Consider the following 25,444-nt stretch of genomic DNA (forward strand, 5'->3'; position numbering starts at 1 on the left):
TGAGTTATATTTGATTTGTAATTAGTTAACTCAGTTTACTAAGTTAAGTCTAGTAAAATTACTTCCAAATTGTTTGAGGAACTAATAGTGAGTTAACAGTAAGTTGATGCATTAATGCACTCAACTAGTGCTACTCCAGTTAACTGAAGATTCCCTCATCAGAAACTCATGCATGTCTATTCTGAGAAAGGCCCAGTTGAGATTAATGTTCAAGGACATTGTACTATCAATTGCATGTGTTTTCTCATGGAGAAAACTCATGCATGTAGTCAAGGATAAATCCTTGACGATTGCGCAATTTTGAAGGAGGTTTTCCACTTGGTAGAAGGTGAATCATCCACAAGGAACAGTGCAAGGAGATAGGAGCTTGGAGGGCAAAGAGGAAGGCTGGAGAGAAGCCAAGATTGCCTATGAGCATCTGTGAGGATTGTAATGAGAGCTGGCTAACTGTGAGAGCTAAGGCTTTGTATAATTCCTATGTATTTCCACCATGTATGGTAATACAATAGTGTGGGGTTTTTAGCTGAGGCTTTCCCCAAAGTATTTTCATGTGTATTGTGCCATTGATTCTTCTTCTTTTGGTTATATTATTCAACTTGATCTTTAAGATTCCGCAAATTGATAGTAGAAGTAGGTTATAGTATTATGCTTTGATTTATATTGCATTATCGGGTTAACCTATCATAGATTTTCTACAAGTTGACTATAAGCCATATTTGGACTGGGAAATGAAAGCTGGTCAACAGTGACAATTCTGCCTTCATGCATGAAACACAACACTCGAAAGAGTGTTGAAACAATAGCTCCCATGCCGTAAACATAGTCGCACCCAAGAAGTAATTTATAATCTAAAGGGCCTGGGACTACCATCGCATTGAGATAAACAATTTTTCCTCCCAATGTAATAGGCAACTGAGGAAGGATCCCTAATGGTTGATTGGTTCCTCTGTTAAAAGCCAAAAAATTCTAGGTAACATGCACAACCAGTGGCAAACCGAGCACTTGCCAAGCAATGGAGGAAAGGATACTCTTAGATGAACCTTCATCTATAATCGTGCCAGGTACAATCATATTACAAACCTATACTATGATCTGAAAAGGCAAATAAGAAAGAAGATGGCATCCTATCAGTCAATTCCAATCAAAGGAAGTGGCCAGACTACTTGGAGGGGGTACCGTAGAAACGGGAGAATTAACCCCTTGAGTTACGAGAGCGGGAGGATTTTCCTCTTGTCTTGATTGAATATGAGGGTTGCCCCCAAGTTCATTGGAATCTGAAGAAACGAAAAAAACCTGAGTGGTATCATACTCACTCTCTATGGGAAAAGTGCGATTAATTGAAGGTGAAATCAAGTCAGTTGTTTCCTCGACCTGTGATTGGTCAGGTATAGACTCATGGGATTCACATTCAAAGAGAGTGGGTTTGACCGATGGTTGATTTGGGTCAGTCACTTTATCAACTAGTGAAGGATTCAGGGAGAGTCTCTTGTAACTAGATGGAAGTCGTTGCATAGAAGTAGGACGGTTATCCAACACTTTTTTGGCTTCATCCAGATAGGGACAAAGGTGACTGGGGTGATTCCCTTCACATAACCTACATGTATACTTAACTTTACCCTTCCTTTCATGAACTTTACTACCACTAGGTTATGGTGTGTCACCAACATGATCTCCAGAAGTTGATGGCATAGGACGATGTGAACGAGAAGACCATTCTTCTAAGATCTAAGGAATATTAGGACAATTTCGAAGAGGATGGTTTCCGTACAAAGTTTGTATGGATATCAAACTTTGTGAGGCTTATCGGATGGTTTCTCATCAGAAAATTCATTCAAAAAAATGGTTGCTTGGTTTCCCCCCTACTGAATTTTCTTCTTCTTCTTCTTCTTCTTCTTCTTCTTCCATTTCTTCTTCTTCTTAGCCACCTAGTTACTAGTGTCAATACTTTCACCAGGCGAAGAGGAAGAAGGGGAGGAAGAAAAACCGAGGAAGAAGGCAAAGGGTCAACTTTAGGATCAATTGGAGGTTGATTTTGTCTAGTTGGAGGAGTACTCGACTGTAGAGAAATCATGACATTTTGAACGAAGGAGGTTGAAAATAGCTATACTGGCAAGCCAATGGTAAATCCCAGAAGGGACAATGTAGCCATATAAGGAGCACCAATATTTTCGAAAGGAGGAAAAGGACTAAGATTCCCATCAAAAGGAATTCCTTGATCAGTGGACTCCGGAGTTGTTTCCATATGTCTCAACCTAAGATCAACTGAGTGAGCATGGAGGATTTTATCTGCAGTCAATTAATTGTATTTTAATCAAAATAACATAACAAAGAAAAGAGGGATAATCTAGGCAAAAGGATTACCAAACCACTATGAATTGCAAAATACCTCCTGGCAAATTGAGAAGTACGGGTAGGCAATCTCCACGAATTATGTGCTCGGTGTATCACAGTATACAAGGTGGCTGACTCGATTACCTAAGGTTGGATAATAACCTAATTTAGTCCTCCCATATATACCCAAAATTACGTCGAGGCCCAATCCATGTTAGCGCTATCTAATGTGAAACCACACAATGAGAGCATTCCTTTATACTTTATGTACTGTAACACTGCCCTATATACCCGAAGGTACGTGGACGAGCTACGATATACTTACGTACATGGAATGAGGTATCACACTCGGAATGTATCGTAGACATGTTAGCAACAACTGCTATGTTTAACGACGTCGGAACATGTCTCTAGCCTAGACCTCTAAATGTTATGTGTTAAGTTACAATGCTCCATTAGGTTAATTGATGTAACTTTTAAGTTGATTTTCTTAAGAATCTGCCTTTCAAGGTTCACCACGTAATGTATGTTTGCATTTCCTAGAATGCAACTAACTTGAGAAGCATTCTTTCATTCAATTAATAATGAAAATCGTAGCTAGTAAGGGACAGAACAATCAGATCTTTGACAAAGATTAAAGAGCAAACCTAATGCAATTTCCCTAGCTATTCCTATCAAGCATTCACAAACAACAATATGCAAAATGCAAGTTTTTATTTTCAATTCCCTTAATGTTGAGATGAACAAAAGGAAACTAATGCACATACAATCAATCAATCTTTTTGCAAGAACGAAGACTTTACGAAAATTCCTTTTTTAAAGAAATGAATACTTTTACGACACTTTCGTTTGTGAAAATATTAATCGACTATAATATAACTTTGACAATGAATTGATAATGATAAAGAAATAATTTAAGAAACACTAAACAATCAAGGCCAAAGTAGAGCTAGGAAAGGAAACAAAAATTTATTTAAGAGATACAACAATCATTGATCTTTCAACAAGAAAACACAGAAGGAAATTTGGGAAAAATCAACTCAAAGGTGGGATTTTTGACCTAACGAGGATCAGCGCAGCCTTGAGTGGGAGATAGTGCACTTCAGAGCACTGTCCTCAAGCCAGGGGTGCTCTGCAGCACTCTATGTCTTGACTAGACCTAAGCTGGTGCGAGAGAGGCCATCCTAGGGGCTTGCAAGCACAATTTTTACCAAAAACACTACTAAAAGGTTGAAACAAGATCAATGGGAGAAAGTAAAGTCTACTAGGGTGTACTAAGATGAAGGTAAACTACCCGGAATGATGATCGTTCCCCAGCGGAGTCGCCAATTTGTTATGTGGAACTTTCCATCTATGGATAAATCAAAATTTCCCTAGGTGGGTAGCTACACCTAGAACAACAAATTTAAAGTGCTTAACCTTTTTCTATAGAAGATAAATAAGACAAGGGACCTACTTGTTATCTTTCACTTTCCCTTTGTCTCCTTTTTTTGGCTCCCGTTGCTCCTTCTCAAATTTAACCCACTCGACAAGTACCTGCAATCATAAACAGAGGACAACTACCAATCAAAGCAAGAGATCTATCTATTATAAGAAAATGGAATCGAAATAATTTACACATATAATCATCATACATAAAGAAAAAAATATGGGAAAAGGTGTAAACAACTTTATTAAGTAGAAGGAAGAATTAAAACCATGAAGTCCGATCCATTGTCACTCTTCCAGCTTGGGTTCCAACCAACATCACATCAAAAGCACAACACTTGAGCAGAATAAAAATACTTGTTTACAATCTAAAACCTCACACCAACAGTATCTCCTTACAAATTCTCAAAGTTCAGCCCCTGATCACTTAGGTGAGTGCTCAATTTATAGGAAAATGATGGTGGTTTGGTCATAAATGAGGGTATTGAATGGCCTTCCAGACTTAGAGTTAGTTTCCATGGAGGAAGGGATGAGAGGATAGGAGGTTACCTAACTCATTCCCTATCCAATTTCAGGTCATAGGAGATGATAAGTGTGGGAATCTTCTAGATGGCTCCAGAAGATAAGAATATTCATAGAGCCCTATGTGGATGTCGCTCAATCTCGCCCAGCGTAGGTCAAAGTGGTCCTAAGTTCTCTGGAAAGAACCTTGACATGGGCCTACCTGCACTGAATCACACTTACCCCTGTCCAAGGCTGCGTTGGTCCCTCAAGGAGACATTTCTAGAGGGATTCAGGCCAAGAAACTCTCAGGGAAGGAGGCATTCAAAGTGTTGACTTGTCTAGGGCATGTAGCAATTGAATTAAGGTTTGATGAGCCCTAAAAGTACTAATTTGAATGATGGGAGTGATGTGCCCAAATGGATCTGTAACACTATCTTAATGTTTAATCCCAATAATCTAGATGATGTGTGTGTGCAAGCCACTCATCTTGAGGAAAAAGGGAAAAACACCCCAGAAGAAGGTAGTAAAAATCCATTTAAGAGTAAGGGAAAGAAAAGGCTTTCAAAGGGAAGGCAAAGAAAAATGCATCTGTAAAAGAAGAAGGAGAGAAAATTGCATGCAAACATTGTTCCAGAGAGGGTCACGATGAAGCTCACTATTGGAAGCTTCATCCCGAAATTAAATAAAAAATAAACAAAAACAAGGGAAAACACAAGACTACTGTAACCACTCAACAAGATTTGGGATCTGATTCAGGTGATGAAAGTAAAATCACAACCATGGGGTTAAAAGTAAAAGAATCCATTGCCAACACTAGTTCTTCAGACTCAGAAAATGAAACTGCAAATGAAAAGAGGAGAATAGAACTGTTTCACATAAGGATGATCTCAAAACATAACAAGATTGATACGTTGTTCAATAGTGGCTCTCAATCCAATCTTATCTCTAAAACATTATCAAGAGTTTAAATCTGGAAAATGTTCCACATCATAAACCGTATCCACTTGGATAAGTATGTGAAAATGTGCAATTGCAGGTTATGAGAAAGTGTAAACTGAAGTTCGCTATCACTGCAAAATTCATAAATGAAGTGGAGCTTGATGTTGTGTCGTTAAATATCTTTGGCATTGTTTTGCACATCTTGTGTCTTTATGACAGAAAAGATATCTTCCATCGACATGAAAATAAATATCATTTATTCAAAAATGGAGTAGAATGTATTGTGAGAGCTCACAGCAAGAAACAAATCTTTGGCTTGTTAATGTAGGGCAGATGAAAAGACCCGTGAATTCAAGAAAGAATTTCGTGCTTCTCATCTCAACCCAAAAATGGTGTTGATAATGAAGCTTTTAAAGGTTATGATTCAAATTTGAAATCTGAATTACTTGACGTAGTTAACCAACATGATGAAATGTTTCAGGAACCAAAGGTATTACCTCCCAAGCGAGGAATCCAACATGAGATACAATTGCAATAAGATTTTCCTCTTCCTAACATTGGCATGTACAGGATGTCAGTGATGGAAAGCGAAGAAATTAATACGAAAATCGAAGAGTTGTTGAATAAAGGTATCATCAGACCATCTTCCTTACCTTATGGTTCACCTATTGTCTTGGTGCCAAAGAAGGATAGAACATGGCGCATGTGTGTGGACTTTCATGCATTAAACAAAATTACGATAAAGAACTGTTACCCACTGCCTTGAATAGATGATTTATTGGATCAATTGAAAGATGCAAAATATTTTACTAAGCTGGACTTAAGAAGTGTCTACCATCAAATTAGAATAGCTGAAGGAGACATTTGGAAGACAACATTCAAAACAAAACAGGTTTTGTTTGAATGTCTAGTTATGGTGTTTGCTTTATGTAATGCTCCTGCTACATTCATGTGTGTGATGAATGATGTGTTGATTACATTTCTTGATGAATTTGTTATAGTCTAGTTAGATAACATCTTAATTTTCAGCAAATCCCGTGTTGAACATGTCATTCATGTAAAAAAAGTACTTGATGTCTTGAAAAAAGAATAGTTGTATCTGAAGATGTCAAAATGCGAGTTTGGAAAGACTTATTTAGTTTACTTGGGTCATATTGTTGGAGGAGGTGAGTTGAAAATAGATCCCTCCAAGGTTGATGTCATTGTAAATTGGCCAAGGCCCAAGACAGTTACAGAGGTAAGACGTTTTCTGGGAGCAGCCCAATATTGGAGGAAATTCATTGCTAATTTTTCTCTTATAGCAGCTCCTTTGCATGCATTGACTAGTGTGAAAAAGCTTTTTCAGTTGGGAGTAAAACAAAAAAAGGCCTTTGATGCGTTGAAGGAAAAGATCAGTACAACCCCCGTACTCGCAATTCCAGACTTGAGACGGTCATTTGAGGTTCAGATAGATGCTAGTGACTACACTATGGGTACAAACCTCATGCAACATGGTAAGCCTATCTGTTTTCATTCAGAAACTTTTAATGGTGTAGTGATTAACTATCCTACATATGACAAGGAATTGTATGCATTGGTGCAAAGTGTGAAAAAATGGAAACACAACTTGAAGGGTAAGGAAACATTCATTCACACTTATCATCATCTATTACAATACTTGCAATCTCAATCAAAGTTGTAGCAATCAAGGCACTTCCGATGCATGGGGTTCCTTCAAGAATTCCACTTTGTAGTCAGGTGTAAGAAAGGTATCTACAATAAAGTTGTTGATATGCTTTCTATGTCGATCGTTAGTGAAGCTACTTTACTCAAGCATAATTTTGTTTTACATGAAAGTTATATTGAGCAATATGCATTAGATAATGACTTTCATGATGTTTATGCCAGCTTGAGTCAAGGTAACCAAGTAGAGGAATTGGATTATCATTTGCATGATAACGTTTTCTACCATCTTTTGCAAGCTTTGTGTTCTGTAGGGAGAAAGAGTTAACATCGTACGAAAGGCACATACTTCTCTTATTGCCAGTCATTTTGGTGTAAGTAAGACGGTGGCACATCTACAAATGTATTGTTATTGGCCTCATATGCTTGAAAGTGTGTCTCGTTTTATTAAAGGATATTCATTATTTGCAATCAATAAGCCTAGAAATATGAAGTTAGGATTATACACGCCACTTCCAATTCCTTCATGACCATGGGAGAGTGTTTCTATGGATTTTGTAGGAGGTCTTCCATTTTCAAAAAGAGGTCATGATTATCTGTATGTAGTTGTGGATAGGTTCAACAAAAAGTGTATTTTGATGCCATGTAAAAAGAAAGTTACAGTTGAACAAACTGCTCAGTTATTCTTCCAGAATGTTTGGGTGCATTTTGGATTGCCTACATCCATTGCTAGTGATCAAGATTCTCGCTTTGTCGAGAATTTTTGGTCAAACTTGTGGGCATTCATGGACACCAAACTGAAAAAGAGTTCAAAATTTCATCCACAAACAAATGGTCAAATAGAGATAGTGAACATAACAATGATACATCTTCTATGTGGGTATTGCAGCAAGAATCCTATGTCGTGGGATGAACAATTGCACTATATTCAACATGCTTGCAACCGAAGCAAGTACTCTTCCACTCAAACTTCACCATTTGAGGAATGCATGGGATACTTGCCTAATTATCCTTTGGATTTTATTTTTGGCAAAGATGTTGCTATTGAAGGTCATAACAACATAGACAAAGCAAGAAATTTCATTGAACAAATACAATTAGTACACCAAAAGGTTCAAGAACAGCTTGAGAAAAGCCAAGGCAAGTACAAAGCAAGGCATGACAAGCATCATCAAGATCACAAGTTCCAAGTTAGTAATGAATTTTGGCTTCATATTAACAAAGAGAGGCTCCAAGGAGAAGGTAAAAAACTAAAACCAGTTAGATATGGTCCATTTAGAATTTTGGAAAAGATTGGTAATAATGATGTTAGCCTCACTCTCATAATAAAACAATTATAAATCCAAAATTATAATTAAATAAATCAAATCTTGAGAATTAGGAGTTAATTCCTCAAACTAGGGGGCTTAGTTGGTTGAGAGATTCTCTCCAACTAGTTAGGATCCTATATTAGTGTTTGCTTGAGATATTTTCTCAACCATAGTGTCCAAGATAGATGTACTATCTTGAGACAAACTTCCTCATGTATTTATTTGTACTATTATCATTCTTTGTACATTGGATTGATAATGTGAGGAATATAGTGAGGCTAAGGCCTTTTCCGCGATGTTTTATTTGTGTATATTTCTGCTATTTATTTTATGATTGTTTTATTAGTTTATTAGATTTCTACATGTGGTATTAAAGCCCTTATGGCCTCAGCCATGGCCCTTTGAGTTCGAGGGAGTATGCATATTTGTTGAGTATACTGTTGTTTTGTTTGTCCATCAACACAGACTTAAGGATATCTTGAATGCATTGTGTGTGCATCAAATCTTACTTTGAATTATGTGCACTGGTCTCACATACCTCTAGTGTTGGTGCTGGAATTTCTACCTCCTGAATGTGTTTCATTTGGAAATTTTTAGTTGTTGCTTCTGAGATCTACAATTTTGGCCTTCCCAACACCCTTGGCCACTCTGCCAGCTAGCATTTATGAAGAAGCACACCAGTTGAATTTGATTGTTCCCAGTTTAGATCCTGTAGTCGTGTGATTCAATAAAGTGCTGGGGGTTGTGACTGCTTGTTGTGAGCATGGAGAGCTTGTAGCCGAATTGGATCATGTGAGCTTGTTGCATTATGCAGCTTATGTTCACAATATGTTCATTCGTTGCGTTGAGCAGATGGTGGAAGTCTGGTGTTGCTATCGACTTGTGAGGAGAGTAGTGATTGCGTGGAGCATGCTACAAATATCATTGGTACTGAGGTTGTGAAGCGATTAGTACTGAGGTTGGATTTGCCTTCATATATAAAAAATTATGTTGTGGTTAATGTTGAGAATTTAAGGTTGTATGAGCCCCATTTGATTGAAGATCAAGGAGAGAATATTCAAATTCCATCTATTGAAGACTTTTCTCCAGAATTCCTTGATGTGCTTCAGCAAGATAGTATACTTGATAGAAGAACAAGGACAACAAAAAGGGGAAGTATTGATTATCATCAAGTGGGGCTCAAGGGTAGAATTCCTTCAAAATCCAAATGAATAGAAGTTGGAAAGGTGAGGGAACTATACCCTCACCTGCTGAACAATTGAAGGTGATCCTTTTGGGGTCTAAAAGGCTTCCAATGGGGAGGAGTGATTAGGTGCTCAAAATTAGGCTCAAAAATCAAAGTTTCAGTATCTTGTTAAACTTAGCTTCAAATTGAAGAGTTTGTCATTCTGATTCCAATGGTGTAAATGACACTCAAATCCGAGCTCGTATATAGAAGTTAGAGCAAGTCAAAGTTCAGGTTTGACTTGCTGACATGGCAGGATTGGATGATGTGGCAAGGTTCTTCGCCGAATGAGGAGGTGCCAAGTGGCAAGCTTCCATTGGCCCCACATGTTGTAAATCGCAATCGCAGGAGGTTAGCATTAGAAATCGGCCCCTGAGCAGGAAAGGGTGCAATGCAATAAGGCATGTGGGAAGGTTTTAAAAAAAATGACAAGAGGCGCAATGCGATGGATCATAATCATAGATCAGCGAAGGGACGGTGTTACAGAATTGTCCCCCGATAGGTACTGAGTTGTGATGCAATCTCACAATCACAAATCGCAGCACACTACAAAGTCCTGCATATATAAGACCCAAGGTTATTTGCCGATTACAAAATATGAAAGGATCTCAGATGCGAAGCGACTTTAGGTGCCGGTTAATACTCCCGTCAGGTCCACCACATCGCAATCGCACATTTCCCACCTTTTTCACAGACAATAAGCTTGCAAAACTCCATCAATTGGGATTTGCGATAAGACATTCAATGTCGACTGATTATGGCTCGCCACGCAACAAAATTTTCGCTCAGTTAGTAGATTTTTGGAGTGAAATTCGGGGTTCTTGTTGGATATGGAGTAATTTGTGGAACAAATAATGAGGGAACTAGGAGAAGTCGTAAATTCTTTAGTTTCCACCAAATTGGATGCAAAAAGAGGCTAGATGGCCATTTTTTAGTATTTTGGACTAACTAGAGCAGGTTTCAGAAGCATTTGAGCATTGTAAACACAAATTTTTACACTTTTGAGCATAATAGAGAGGCCGAAGCCATTGGAAGGTCGACCAAGGAGATGGAGCCTGAGAGGGGTGAAATCCTTTATCATGTTCTTGTTGTAACTTGTTTTTGATGATGTTCTATACATGTTTACGTCGCGGTTCAATTTCTGGTTTATGTTAAATTGCTCATAAAAGTTGTTCATTTTAGTTGCAGAAATTGATGAATCCTTAAGCACAACGAAAGAATTGTGTTTATAATTTGAGGAAGATATTAGCACTACAAATTAATATTCTAAATCAAATCAATGGTTTTGGTGATCCATTGAATTGAACGTATGGATTACATGTAACAAAACCTTTAAAAGGTTAGAGTATACTTCATTGTGATGTGCCAAGAAGTGAGTAGTGAAGGGTCACTTGGTCAACTTGACTAGGTTTGGTTAAGGGAATAATAGATCTATTGCCTAGTTTTTCTCATAAGGGTTTTACAAGATAAATCACATGTGATTTGTGTGTGCATGTTGCTATGATTTGTTATAATTATCTTTCTCTTACATTATGTATCAGAGCAATATTTTGGCTTTATGGGGACACCTTTATTGTGAAGGGTTTGGCTTGTGTTAGGCCTATGACAAGGTGTTTATAGGAAGATTACAACAATAAAGGGCATATTGTGGCAATTTCATGTGAGAGTGGTTAATTGTGGTATTGATTTCATGGATTACATCTAATGAACCCTTTAAAAGACATGAGGATGCTCTATTGTAATGTGCTACAAAGCGAGTGGTAAAGGCTCATTTTGCATTAGAAAAATTTTAAGGTCTAAAATGAGCCTCCTAAGGAATATTATAAAATAATAGTGGAAATAATAAAATAAGATTAGATTACTTCATCAAGTTTTGGAGGGAAAAAGGAAAAACTACTTTTTCAATTCGTATTTTCAACTTGTCTTCCTACAATTTTACTCAAATGCTGAGCGGGAGCACTCATTGGATGCATAATTTAATTTTGCATCCGAGTACCCATGTTGAATACTTTTGATGGACCCTACTACACAAAAAACGTGAAATGCATGAAAAAACATGATTGCAATAAGATTTTTCATGTATTTCATAATTTTGATGTAGTAGGGTCCATCAAATGTATGTAACATGGGTTCTCCTTGGATGAAAAATTAAATTTTGCATCCAACGAGTAATCCCGCTCAAATTTTTAGTAAAATCATATAGAGATAAGTTAAAAATATAAGTTAAAAAAGGTAGTTTTTTTATATTTTTATTTATTTTTATCTTTTTCCCTTTTTACTTCAAAAATGGTGAATCATCCCCTATGTTTGACACCACCATATTGAATCTTATTGGTTCTTATAAAGTTAATTTTTGTTGTACATTTTTGTTTTGAGGCTCATTTTTTACCTCAAAATTTCTCTAATGTCAGGTTTAGTCAAAGTAATAATAGATCTATTATTTTGTTTTTCCTGTAAATATTTTCCAAGATAAACCATGTATGATTTATGTGTAAATTAGTAGAACGTTGACTATGAGATAAGAAAAAAAACTCCTATTTGATACTCTCATGCACCCTTGTTATCTTATGTGAATGTGAAATTTGGCGATGAAGTATCTCTTAATAATATTTAAGGATAGATAAAATCCAAAAGAAGTTTACTTCTTATAATCTTATTATTAGAAGTGTACTCCATATCCGATCTTTGTCATAGAAGCAACCCTCACCCCCATTGAGTGCATGGCCTATTATGCTTGACCTGATTATTTGAGGTTGATGACACATTGCCTTTATGAAGATTCAATGTCAATTTTCTAACCATGTTATCAACTTACAATAGACTAATCCTTTTATTCTATTGAATCAACAAATTCATAATGTCGACATGCTACTTTATATAATAGTTCTCTAATTCGTTGATCTTAGTGGTGGCTCACAAAAGTGTCTTCTTATTAAAATGAATTAGAGCTTTGCAACCTCTCAAAATTATTTTGGATTCATTGATATCCATTTTATCCATGTTGGGATGATTTTCTATCCAATAGAGATGATCTCAATCCCTAATGAGGAAAACCTTTTGATTGTAACTTTTAAAGAGAAACATTTTTGGGATCTGTAGAGTAGGAAAGAACTTGAAATAGGGTTATGAACTACAAACTTATATACTTCTATGAAATTTCATTAAAATATTTAGCCTAAGGATACAAAATACAAAATAAAGGCTTAAGAATATACAAAATAAAGGATGGGAAAAACATAAGGGCTAAAAGTTACAAAGATCCCACAAATAAAAATAAGTGACTTAGAGAAGGGAAGGAGTTAGTCTAATATGACTAGACTCCACCTAAAATTTATCAAACCAATCAAGTGATGTGCCTACCCAAAAAGGAAAGGTTCCAGGTTTGTTTAAGGAAATGGAGAGTAAAGAATCATCAAATTGAGAAATGCATTATATAAGTTGGTGTTGATTCCCTAGAAGCTAGAAAATTTCCCTTAGACCAAATCTTTAGAGATGTAGTTGAGCCCTGAACTTGCATAGACAATGTTGATGGGATGTCAAAAGAGAATTAATAGGGATACCAAGATTGTTATCCCCACCAAAAAAAGGATGTTTTGTTGTCCAATTCTAGAACGCCAACACATTCCATTATCCCATTAATGAAACACATAATATAATGGGATCCTTTAATAACCACAACCAAAATTAATGAACACATGCTTAAGGTACTACAAAGGATCCTTCGATCTCTGAAACTAATGCAAATGAAATCATGAACTATATGCTCACTCGTGAGAGGATTAATGTGATGTGAAACTATTGATTCAGACTTAGAGCTATGGAATATAGCATGTAGTGCTACCCCCATTTTTCAATAATATTTCAATCTCAAGTTCTTGTCTCCCACATTGTTGAGGTGTATTTTGACATGAAAATAGGAGGAATGTGGAAAGAAATTGGAATCATTTTTAATCTTAATGATAATTTTTTTCAAATTCTCATCCTCCAACATCACAAAACATTCATGGGTTTCAAGACATCCATGGAATATCCAACAATTTTAAATAGTTGACCCTTTCCTCCTTTGCAATCAGTATCCCTTACATGATGAGTAAGTTTTTTCTTAGTTATAGTAATTTGTCATAGCTCTGATGCAAAAGTGGAACTATTTTTCTCCCAATATCAAGAATTACTCCCCTCACTTTTTTCACCCTCGCATATTTAAAGAAAATTTAAAATGTATATAGTTAATAATTTAAAAATAATGTTGCATATGTTATTAGTTTATGGTAACGACATTTGTAAAATTTATATGTTTTTAAAATATATATAAAATTTGTATCGTTAATATTTTTAAAATATGTGTTACATTTTTTACTAGTTTTTGTTAATGAAACTTGTAAAGTTAATAACCCTTTCAAATAGAGAAAATCAAGGATGGGGTGTTAGGGATGCCTGGAAAGATAATAGATAGCTAGAAAGGGAAGTAGGTGCATGTACATGGGAAAGAGAGGATACAGTAGAAGGATACTAACCATCTTAGTTTAATCCCAACACATCATGCCTATCCATCACTTGATTCCACACTATTATTATTCCAATGATTCAAGAATCACACATTAAATTACGCAAATGGAAGTAATAAGGTTCAAATTTTGGTATATTATGGATTAAGAAGGTAGAATGAAGCTTAGAAGTTATAATGGAAATGTGGTAAACATTAAATATTTAAATGGATGCTAGTAGTTGCAACCAACTATAAAGGTAGGCCAAAGAGGGGAGGGATTGTAGTTTCTATTGATAATATAATGTTTCATCTAACTTTATACTTTCTATGTGGAAAAATTGAAGGAATTGGTTTGCAAGGCTCATTTTAAGGGTGGGTCCTAGTTTTTTGATTTAGGATTAAATTCCAAAGATGATTTTAAGCATATAATGACACCTTTTATAATTAAAAATTTCCAATAGATCTCGACCCCTCAATTGTTCTACATACCAAAATAATTCAACACTAAGGGAATCGCCTTAATCACTTATGCACCCTACAAGTTGATATATCCCATTGATCCTCATGGCACTAAGTGGATGCCTCATCAATCACTATTACTCACACATGGAGCTAGTATTGTGTTGAATTTCAAGGATATTCTAAAGGATCCAAAACCATAATATTGATTAAGAATTAAGGCATGCAAAAACTCCAACCCTGACTATAGATGGTTATGAGACTATGTTAAATATTGCACCTACTAAAATCATACATTACACCTATTAAAATGAATAAAGGCTTTTGAAAATAATATTCTTTAATTATTTGAATAAACTCATATATATGCTAAGTTAAGGATGCTAAACGAGGTGATATAGATCCAAGTATGGCTCTGATGCATTAAGAATAGCCAATAACCAATCTTCTTTTCAAGCTGTTCACTGCAATATAACTCAATCAATAAAAAACTTGACTTCAATACCTCTTCCAAACCCTAATGACAAAATGATTTCATATACAAGAACACAAGATTACATGAACCTTTCTACAATGATACATCAATCAATACTTAATCACCTTTCAAAGAAATCAACAAATATCAACACATTGTAGACTCCTAAGCACTAGACATATGGAATATATATCTCACAACTCCAATAATAACACTTTGGCTCCTCTTTTCTTTGAAATGTTGGAGTTTTCCCCTTCAAGATTATGAAAGTTCCTATTGCAACTATTTGATTACCTTATAAGATGATAAGGAGGATATAGTTGTTTTGAAACCATTGAGATTGAAGAAAAATTAACTTTGTCTATTATTGAAGAACAAAAATCATCATACAATCCCATTGAAAATCAAGAATATAAAGAGATACCTTCTTCATGCTTCTTGACATAAACCATTAACTACCGATGCTAGGATTTCTTAACATCCTTCCCTTCATATTTGAGTCACTAAAAGGAGTGTTTTGTGTGTTGTCTACCTTTAGCAACCTACTTATGACTTGCATCTTGTCTCTTGTAGATCCATCAACACTACCATGTGCTCTAGTAGCTAATTGCTTTCTTAGTTTTTGTTTATTTGATCTAGGAGATGCTTTCTCACTCTCACATTGTACTTTTTCTCTAAATCAAAATTTTAGTCCCTACGGCTTCTTCCTAAAAAGCTTCTTCCCAAATATTTATTTAGTTGTTTTACCCTTCTTTGTAGTGCATGTACATTGTATAACACATTTAAAAATGTTGATTTGTTTCTACCTCATCCTCTCCATAAATATAACACATTATATCCTCCCATACTTTAGTTATGCCCATCTCTGTATCTCACGCTTCATTTGTTCCGAATGGATCACATAACAAACAAAATGGATAATTACTCCATAATTAATTTTCTCCCAAAGTGTCATATTATGCCTCTAGCGCATTGTTTAATCCAATGTTGTTGAAATCGACATCTAGAAGTTTCTGGTACTGGCATTGATGAAGGTTCTGCAAGTTGAGTATCTGTTGGCTTTGTGGTTAGGATGCTTGTGAGGTTAATGTGTTCACATTGGTGCACTGTATTATATGCAACCCTGCAAGAGTATGGTCCTATTGTGTGAATATTGTCGCTATGCAACAATGTTGTATGCTAGTCAGTGTTATTAGGGTTATATATTATACCCGTGTTGATGGAAATGGGTACTAGTTAAAATATATCCTGAATGACAATAATCTTAGATGACAAGAAAAATATTAGAACCTTCAATTCGTGTCTTTGAATGCTTGTTTTGACCTTGTATGTGTACCTAAGTCTTTGATAAGTTAAATAAAGGGCATCCAAGAACCACTTTGACAAGGATAATTATTTACGAGTGGTATTGGAAGGGTATAAATTGACAACAAAGTTGTAGCAATGTGATTTGTTGGTCTATAAAAAGTTTGTTCAGAGATTGGTTGAATGAATTGCCCAATTGTTTTTGGTAGGATGTTCATTCACTTAGGCCCTTCTCTATATAAGCTTCTAATATAATGTTCAAATTTGTGGTTTTTCTTTCAGGCATATTTATCATCAACTTGGGTAAGACTTGTGAAAAGTTGCAGCTTGGTGCAAGAGTAATTGTTGCAATAGAGAACCCTCAGGATATAATTGTACAATCTACAAGGCCATATGGTTAGCGAGAAGTTCAGTAATTTTTCCAATTTACTGGAGCTTATGCAATTATTAGTAGGCACACACCCAGAACATTTACAAATCAAGTTCACACATAATTTTCTGAACATTTTTTTTTTCTGATTCTTACTGATCCAAGGACTGGCCATCAGGTAATGGGTTAAGTAATTGCCTAATTGGTGATTTGAATGATCTAAATTTTAACCATATTACAGGTTGGTTCATATTTTAAACATTTTAAGGCTTTTATTCTAAAAACCATCATTTTTCTGTGTTGTAATCTATAAGAGAAGCAATTGTTGGTAACATTCCCCCTATTTCTTTTCGTGACACTAATTCTTCACTGAAACATGTTGAAATTGGTATCCCTACGAATAACAAGGGATAGTGCAACATTGGTTATCTGTTTCGGATTTTAGCAAGGATGGTTTTACAGATGCAAGGAATAATTGTCCCAGGTCGTAAATGGGATGTCATGGTAAATTCGAGTCCAGGCCAATGAATATACTTAATTTATGTTTTACAAATCATTGTATATGAACAATTTTATGATAACTTGGTGCCTAAATTCATTTTTATTCTTCTTTTTTGCAGGTTGACTTATTCTTTTACAGGGAGGCAGATGAAGCCAATGAAAGAGAATGAGGAGGTTTCTCTAGCTTAGTATGATCCTATTTTTGCTTTTGGTGCATAGCAATGACCTATAGAGGTTGTTGATGCCCAGTGGGAATCTAAAGTACCCGTAGTTCCTGACATTTTTCCTCCATTTGCACGGGGGCTTTACTCAGTGAACCTTTGAAACATTATGTGTGTTCATGGCATACTAAACAATACCCCTAATTTGACTACATATTGGAAAATACCTCTAAAAAGCACAATATTTAACCCCCAAACAATATGAACCCAATACACCTTCCTAATTTGAAAAGCCCCTACTTTCACTAGATATTGTAGTTATCCATTTTTTTATTAATATTTTTTATACCCCTATATATTTTTTCATTGCTCCATTTTTTATACTTGCTAATATAAAAACCCTTTACCCCCTATATATCCCCCAATATATTATGTCTTTTTTTCCTCAATATATATCCCCCAATCTGAATGCACGTGGTATGGTATTGCTCCCCGTGTCGGTGTTGGTTGGATGGGTACTCATGCTTAGTGTCTTTTTTTCACTCAGTGTGGTTTTAATAAATTTTGAGTCATGTTAAAGACTATTGGTGTTTTTATTGTTATGCCTTCAGAGCTACTAGTAATTTTTTCTTTTGATTTTTAAATCTTTCAAAAGTAGGTAAGTTATTTTTCTTTGAATTCTTTAAATTTTGTATTGTTTGCACTTGATTTCTTCATAAATTGTTAGTCTTTTAGTTTTAAATTTCAAACTTAAATTAAAGGATGAGATTTTGCACAGGTGATCTCTTTTGAGTGACTTTCCTAATTATAATTGTGTTTAATGAGTCCATGTTTTTGTGATCAGTTCTAGATGTTGTGAGATGGAATATTGCAGTTTTTCCAGCCATATCGATAGCTACATCGATAGCTACAAGATGGGATGCAACCCTTATTCCATAACAACCTCTAGCTGGAATGGGTGCAACTAGTTGGGAACATGCTTTTGTTGCGCCCACAACTTGGTCTCAATAGTTTATCTTTGGGAGGGAAGAAGCCTTGAAATTACATTGCTTTCTCTCTAGTAATATCAAAAAATTTGACTTCTATATTTGATGTACTGTGAAACGTATCTTAATTTTTGTTAGTGGTCTTTAGTTGTAATTTGGATTGCATTATGAAATCAATATTGCAGTTGCAAATGCATGGCATTGTTGAAACATATTATAAATGGATTGCACTAATTTTTTACATTATCATTAGGATATTCACTTTAGCTTATCCTACCTTAAATACTCCTCTATTGAACAAGTTTTTGGAAATTACTTGCATTGTTTCATTATAATTGGCCAGATTTAGAAATCAATATTTTATCTTTCTGTGATTGTAACTGAAATTTATGTGTTGGCAAGATTTAAAAAACATTCAAGGTTTTTTCTCTTTTCCACACATTTTATTATTATTCAAGATTTGGAAAAAATTTCATGCATAGTCATTCTTTTGTACAATACCTACAAAATGCTATTTTGAAGGAGATACCTTGTTAGTTACATGGGGAAGACAAGTCTTCAACATAAATTTTTCGCAGTGTGTTCTTGAGGATCTTCTACACAGATACTTAAAGTCAGCCCTTGTAATTGTGTTGCCTTGATTGACAATCAAACTCATATTTCTATTGATTGTCTAGTTTTGGTTTTCACTTTTGGATTTTTGTTAAAATTGTTGTGATGATTTGTGGTATGAAAATATATCCTAGCTGGAAGAGAGAGCATCATAAATTTGTACATAGTTGTTAAGATATTAGGTAGTTGATTGGAGTTTTGTTATTGATAATAAATATATTGCTTGTGATTCTTACCATGTTAATTTAGTTTCACATAGTTGACCTCGGCTCATAAAACACTTTATAAAGCCAAACTATCACTTGCATTCCGAAAAATAACGTGGAAAATCTTGTGAACTGGATTAGTGAAAAAATAAAATAAAAAAACTTCAAAATTTCATAGAACTAGTTGATTAAAGACATGTTGAAGATTTAAGATTAAACTCACCTAAGTTCTATAATGAAGCTTGTGTGAGGGAAAATTCGGTACAATCAATGCCTCGAAAATTTGCCTTGACTGACAGTCAACTCATATATTTTTTTGGTTTAGTTTTGGGTTTTACATTATTTGGATTCCTATGAACGTTGTTGTGGTGTTTTATGGTATGCGAATATATCCTTGCTGGACAAGAGAACATTATAAATATGTATCTAGTTGTCTGTCGGGTTATTATGTAGTTGATAGGAATTTTGTTATTGATAGTGATTGTTCTGGTGATTTGTAGTAGGGAATATATACTCGTTGGAATAGAGAACATTAAAAATGTGTACCTAGTTGTCAATTAGGCTATTATGTAGTTGATTAGTGTTCTTGCTATTAATAATGAATATATGGCTTGTGATCTTGTTTATGTTGATTATAGTTTCATGTGGTTGACTTGTGCTCATGAACAACTTTTCAAGATCAAATTATGGTTTGACTTGCACGATATATTTTGGAAAAACTTGTAAAGTGGATGATTAAAAAACTCAGAAAACTTCAAAATTTCATAGAACTAGTCAATTAAAGATGGGTTGAAGAACTAGTCTTTGTGATATAGTTTCTAGGAGTTAAAACCTATTTAAAACACTGATTTTAAGCTAGAAAATATTATCAAGGCTTGATTTCCTCTATTTGGATCCTGCCCAATCATTATATATGATATTTTTCAAAAATATTTGATGTTGTTTGCATAGTCAATACATTATTCTTTAGCAAACTCCCTCTATAAAAATTAGGATTTTTTTTCCCTGCTTTATTTATGTATTTTGGGAGGAATTCTTTGTGTGCCTTTGAGGAAGGAAGTAAAATAAAGGAAAGTTAGGCATATTTGTAGAGCATTCTGCTGATAAGTTTTGATTGACTACTTGACAATTGTTCTTTGTTTTGTTTTTCTTCATGAGTAGAAAAATATGTAGTCTTTGTTTTTCATTCTTCTATTTATTCCCAACAACATTTATGTTTTACCAAGAAACTGAAGCAAGACAATTTTGTTTACTCGTTTGATTGCTTTCTTCTACTTTTGTTTACTCAAGATTCCTACAATATTTTCTATGCCATTGTTATTTTCATATTTAATTCTAAATATATATGGTACATTTCATTTTATAGGGAGGAACCTGAGGGAAATTTGAAATGAATTCTTGGTTACATAGAGGACATTTTGGTATCTACAAATTTCATTAGGGACAGTCAACATGTTGCAAATTTGTGAAACATTTTATTCCTTTCTTTTCTACTTCTACTATGCTTTGGTTGTGATTTTGATTGTACTAGAGTTGTCTATTATGAGTTATCTATTATAAAGGGTCTCTTGAGGTGAGAATATTAGTGAAGTTTCCACTGGTTTTGCATATGCCTGTTGTGGGTATTTTTGATACCTTTATTTCTTTGAGTATTTTTTGGTTTAGGGATTTGTATATTACTACATATTTTGGAGGTAGCTTGATTGAGGGTTGTAATAAATTGGGTAATTTGAATATAAAGTCCTTGTGGATATATATTTAGGTGGGTTATATGGAAATTTGAAGCAAAAGATCCTTCAGGGTTTTGGGTTATTTTGGAAGGGAATGTAAAGCATTGTGTGGTGTACTGGAAATACTCTTTGAGTGGCTTTGATTTTCCTGTTTTTGAGTCAGAGAAATGGGTTGGTCCTGCATATTCCAATAATCCACCTCCAAGCAACCTCCTAGTAGCTTACAATTTCCTATGTTATATATGTGGAAAATGAGATCTATCACAATGAATGTGATTGATACCAATCAATGTTCCAACAATATTGTATACATGGAATCTTCTCTAGTGTCACATATTAAAGAGAAGGTGCATTCAACTTAACCCATGGCTCCAGAGAAATCCCAGTCCACCATTATTATTGTCTGATCTTATTCCAATTCTCCAGTTTGGAGTAGATACCTCTGCAACACAAGGTCTGAGACACCTATTGGGTATGGACCAACTAACTTCTCTCATAATATAGTATACTAGGTGTATATTCATACAAAATCATTATGATGGTATTTATTTCTTTTCATGTTGAAGATGTAATAGGAGATTTATGTTGTGGGACAGTTCCACAATGTTTAAAGGTCTACCATTTTTTTGATAGGAGAGTTTGGCCCATTCAAGATCAATTAGGATATAAGAGTTGTGTTTGTTGTAACTATACTATAAGATGTAGTGTATAGTTTGTACATACAATATAATTAAGCTATATAAGTTTTGTTGACAAACCGTGGTACAATAATGTATGGAGAGATTTACATGTTTTCAAAGTATTGCTATTTAGTGTAGTTTATTGATGATGGGTATGTAGTAGACATAGCATGAAGAATAATATTTTAAATGAATCATTCTTTCTAGCTAGATAAAACATGGGGAATGCCTTGGATGGATTTTAGAAAAGGTTACACACATTGAATGGCCGATTTTGGTACATGGATGATAATGTTTGAAAAGTTGTAAGATGAAGATGTCACTAACTTCCAGAGTGTGTGCTTGAAGTTAGATTATATTGGACCTGACAAGCTCTTTGAATGTTGTATCTTAGTTACTCAATAAAATTACTCAACAATGCTTTTGTAACCGGGTTGCAAAGTTGCAATGATTCTATGGCAGTCTATGCAATGAATAATAGTTGGGCCTTCATGCTTTGTGAAATATGCTTAATTGACTAGTTGTGGGTGATCAAAATGACAAGGGAAATTGAAATCTTGAAGGAATATTTGTTCCCTCATGATTACTATGGCCATAGGTCATTCTAGAATATTTTCAAAAAATGCAGCGAGAATATTCAATCTGGTAGATCTGAAACCTAGACCTAGAGAACATAAGAAATGAAATATCCCTAATGTATTAAAGAGCCTTGTTTGCAATCAAGTTTTGTGGATGAATCATGTATATTTGCACAACTCAATGACCCATCCCGTCCCATGCCCAGATCTTTGATTTGCATTGAAAAATAAAAATAAAGCATTGTTCTAACCCACTTTAAAACATACCTAGATTTAATTGTGGAATCCATTAAAAACTCTTGTATCGGAGGAATTATGTTATTATGTTATTTTTGACATTTTGGCTTGTTGATTTTTATATTTTTTGGTCAAGTTAACGCATTTATTTAAAGGGTGCTAGCTCAATGGAAGAGCACCTTCCTTACAAGTAGGAGGTTGGTAGTTTGATTACATCGTGCCCTAATATGAATTAATCATTGAATAAGCACACAAATTCACATTCTATATTTTGCTTCTAATTTTTTTTTATTATCTCTAGAGAGACAATGTCTTTAATTGTAGTTATAGTCTCATGAGAGACAAAAATGAATTGTCACTTAAGGGACAATAATATTTGTTTTTATAGAGACAATATTTTTAAGAAAATAATTTGAGACTCTCACTTAAAGACAATATTTAATATAATTTACAAGTTTTTTTGTCTCAAGTTGAGACAATTTACTCAAAATTTGTCTTAAATATTGTATTAAAACCCCCCCATACGTAGTAGTGCATAACTTGTCACTTCAGTCACCAAGTTATGTCACTCTTTCTCTATTTAAATATCTCTAAAACAACAATATGATAATAGTGTTGTAGGGTTGATGATCAAATTTTCACATGCAGAGACAACCTCTGCACTAGATCTTATGCTTAGTCAATCCCAAAAAGGTTTCTAATTCCTGTAACAATTTTTTCATTAATCAATGGGCATCAATTTGCCTTTGGTACTACATACAATTTCTCTGCAAGATGTGAAAAACTCAGGATTGTATGATCACAAACACATTGAATTGATATGCAAGCAACTACAACCAAAACCTTGCCATCAAAAATATCTTCCTAAGGCACTAATCTATGTGCACGACAATTTAAGAAAGACAATATTGTGCATTAACATGTAAACATTTCCAAGCCTATGTCATTGTAGGCCCTTCTCCAGTACAACAACAAAAAATAAAATCATGAAGCATAAAAGTTCATCGGTATATGAAGATTAATCAAATCCTGCAAAAACTCTCATGACAATCTATGTAGAATAGTATAAGGCACATTTTCTATACAAAACTTTGTCATGAACCTTTATCAGTCACACTAGATAAATCTAAGAAGTGTCCAATGCTTAGAAAAAAATATACCAACCACTATGGTGCGCATACACTAAAGAAACTTCCAGCCATTATTGTATGGTTTGCATAAACAAAAGGGACCTCCAACAATTAAAATTATGTGTAACTATTTGAGAAATTAAGTTTGGTTGATCGATCCAAGCCAAAAGGGAAATTAAGTTTCGTATTCTTATATATGCACATATATGTACAACTTCTGTATATATGTGCCTATTCCCACTAGTGTAATAGATGTCATGAGTTTAATGGTTATAACATAATACTTAAGAAAGCTCATTATAAACTTCTCAATAGTAGCAACACTATAACACGTCTTAACCACCATTAAAGGAAAGAGATTTCTTTAGAGTAAACCACAATAGCAAGCATTTAAAGAAGACTTCAAGAAAAATGTCTATTATGCTCCATTTTTTACCATACTAAATTTGTTATAACCTTTGGAATTAGGAACAAATGCTAATGAAAATGCATTAGGATGAGTGCTGATACAACAAAGAATAATGTGGATAACGATTCAAAGTTGTTTCATCAAGTACCAAAATTCTAAAGCATTCGACTACCTTGATATTAAATAATAATTTAACAACACATTAAATAATTAAAATCAATTAATACATACAAAATCAAGTCCAAATAATAATAAAATTATTATATATTTAAAAAAATATTAAGAAATAATTGAATATAATATTAATTAAATATATAATAAATAAATTCATTTTAAAATTATTAATTTATTAAAATAATTAATCAAACATATATTATTATATATTTAAAAATATATATATATATAATCACACCTATATTATTATGTATTAAAAAATATATGTATATAATGTAACCTATAATATAATTTATTTTTTATTAATAAACAAATTATTTCCAAAGTATTAGTTTATAAATAGGAATACAAGTATATCATATTAGTTTATAAACATAGATACTAATACATCATAATTTATTTTAGTGAGTGTACCTCATCATCATCATTTTTAAAACAAATGTTTATAAGATAATTTCAACGTATTAGATAATTTGTTTGATATGAAGTTGAGATATAAACATTTCTATAAGAGTTTTTGGTTTAGATATTTATTATTTATTTATATTACAATTTCAATGTATTAGATAATTTGTTTGATACGAAGTTGAGATATAAACATTTATGTAAGAGTTTTCGTTTTAGGTTTTTATTATTTATTTTTATTTTTAAAATTTTATTTAAATGTAAAAAATTGTTTAATAAAGAGTTAAATTTTATATTCAAAATTTTTATATTTTTATATTTTTAAATAAAGTTATATTAAAAAATATATTTTTAATTTATATGTGTATTAGTTTATTTGGATATAATATAAACGACTATTCCCATTATTTAAATGTGTCAATAAAAATACAATTAAATAATAAATATTTTTTTTATGAAAAAATTGAATATATATAGGTAGAATAACTTTGACTAAATAATTTAGTTAAAAAAATCTAAATAAAAAATTGTACGCTAATAAGTTATATTTAAAATTAAAATTTAATTAAGATATATCTAATTTTGTTTTATAAAACTTGCATTATAATAAAACTACGATAATGTCATAAAAAAATATCCTCAAAATATATGATGGATTTAGTTTTTGGATCCAAAAACTTTACAGGCTGAAGCTAAAAGGTTAAACACAAAATATTTGCACTTGGGATGCATAAGGATCGGGATCAATCCTCTGACTCATCAAGGGCTAAACACTTTCGTGCTAGCCACAGTCAGAGATCTTACCCATAACAAATATATCGATTCTTTAATAGGTGGTATAGTTGCCCCTCTGTCACATGGCCCAGTATTTTTCGACTGTTATCCTAATTTTTCAGTCTATGTCTTCGATGAAACAATAGATCAAATTTTGCAGTTGCAGATTAAAACCACAGGGTTTGATATGCACCAGAAAAGACATAATATAGCCATACAAACCAGAGGATGTTTCAGGCACACAAATACCTGTTATCCAGCTGTACGCCATACCCCCAGTCGAGACTCAAAAGCAAGCATCATTGTTCTAACAGATTCTAAAAATTAGAAAATAGAACATCAGACCATTCGTTGGGAGGATCTCACA

General features: G+C 33.8%; 1 pseudogene; it reads left to right on the forward strand.

Moving 5' to 3' along the window:
- Positions 1–16,044: 16,044 nt before the first annotated feature.
- Positions 16,045–17,184, forward strand: LOC149180445 (small ribosomal subunit protein uS2-like; annotated as a pseudogene).
- The last annotated feature ends 8,260 nt before the right edge of the window (positions 17,185–25,444 follow it).

This window comes from Pinus tabuliformis, chromosome 3_2 (assembly GCF_031772625.1).
Source record: "Pinus tabuliformis cultivar Carrire ecotype Pingquan chromosome 3_2, CPIR1, whole genome shotgun sequence".
NCBI classification, from domain to species: Eukaryota; Viridiplantae; Streptophyta; class Pinopsida; order Pinales; family Pinaceae; genus Pinus; species Pinus tabuliformis.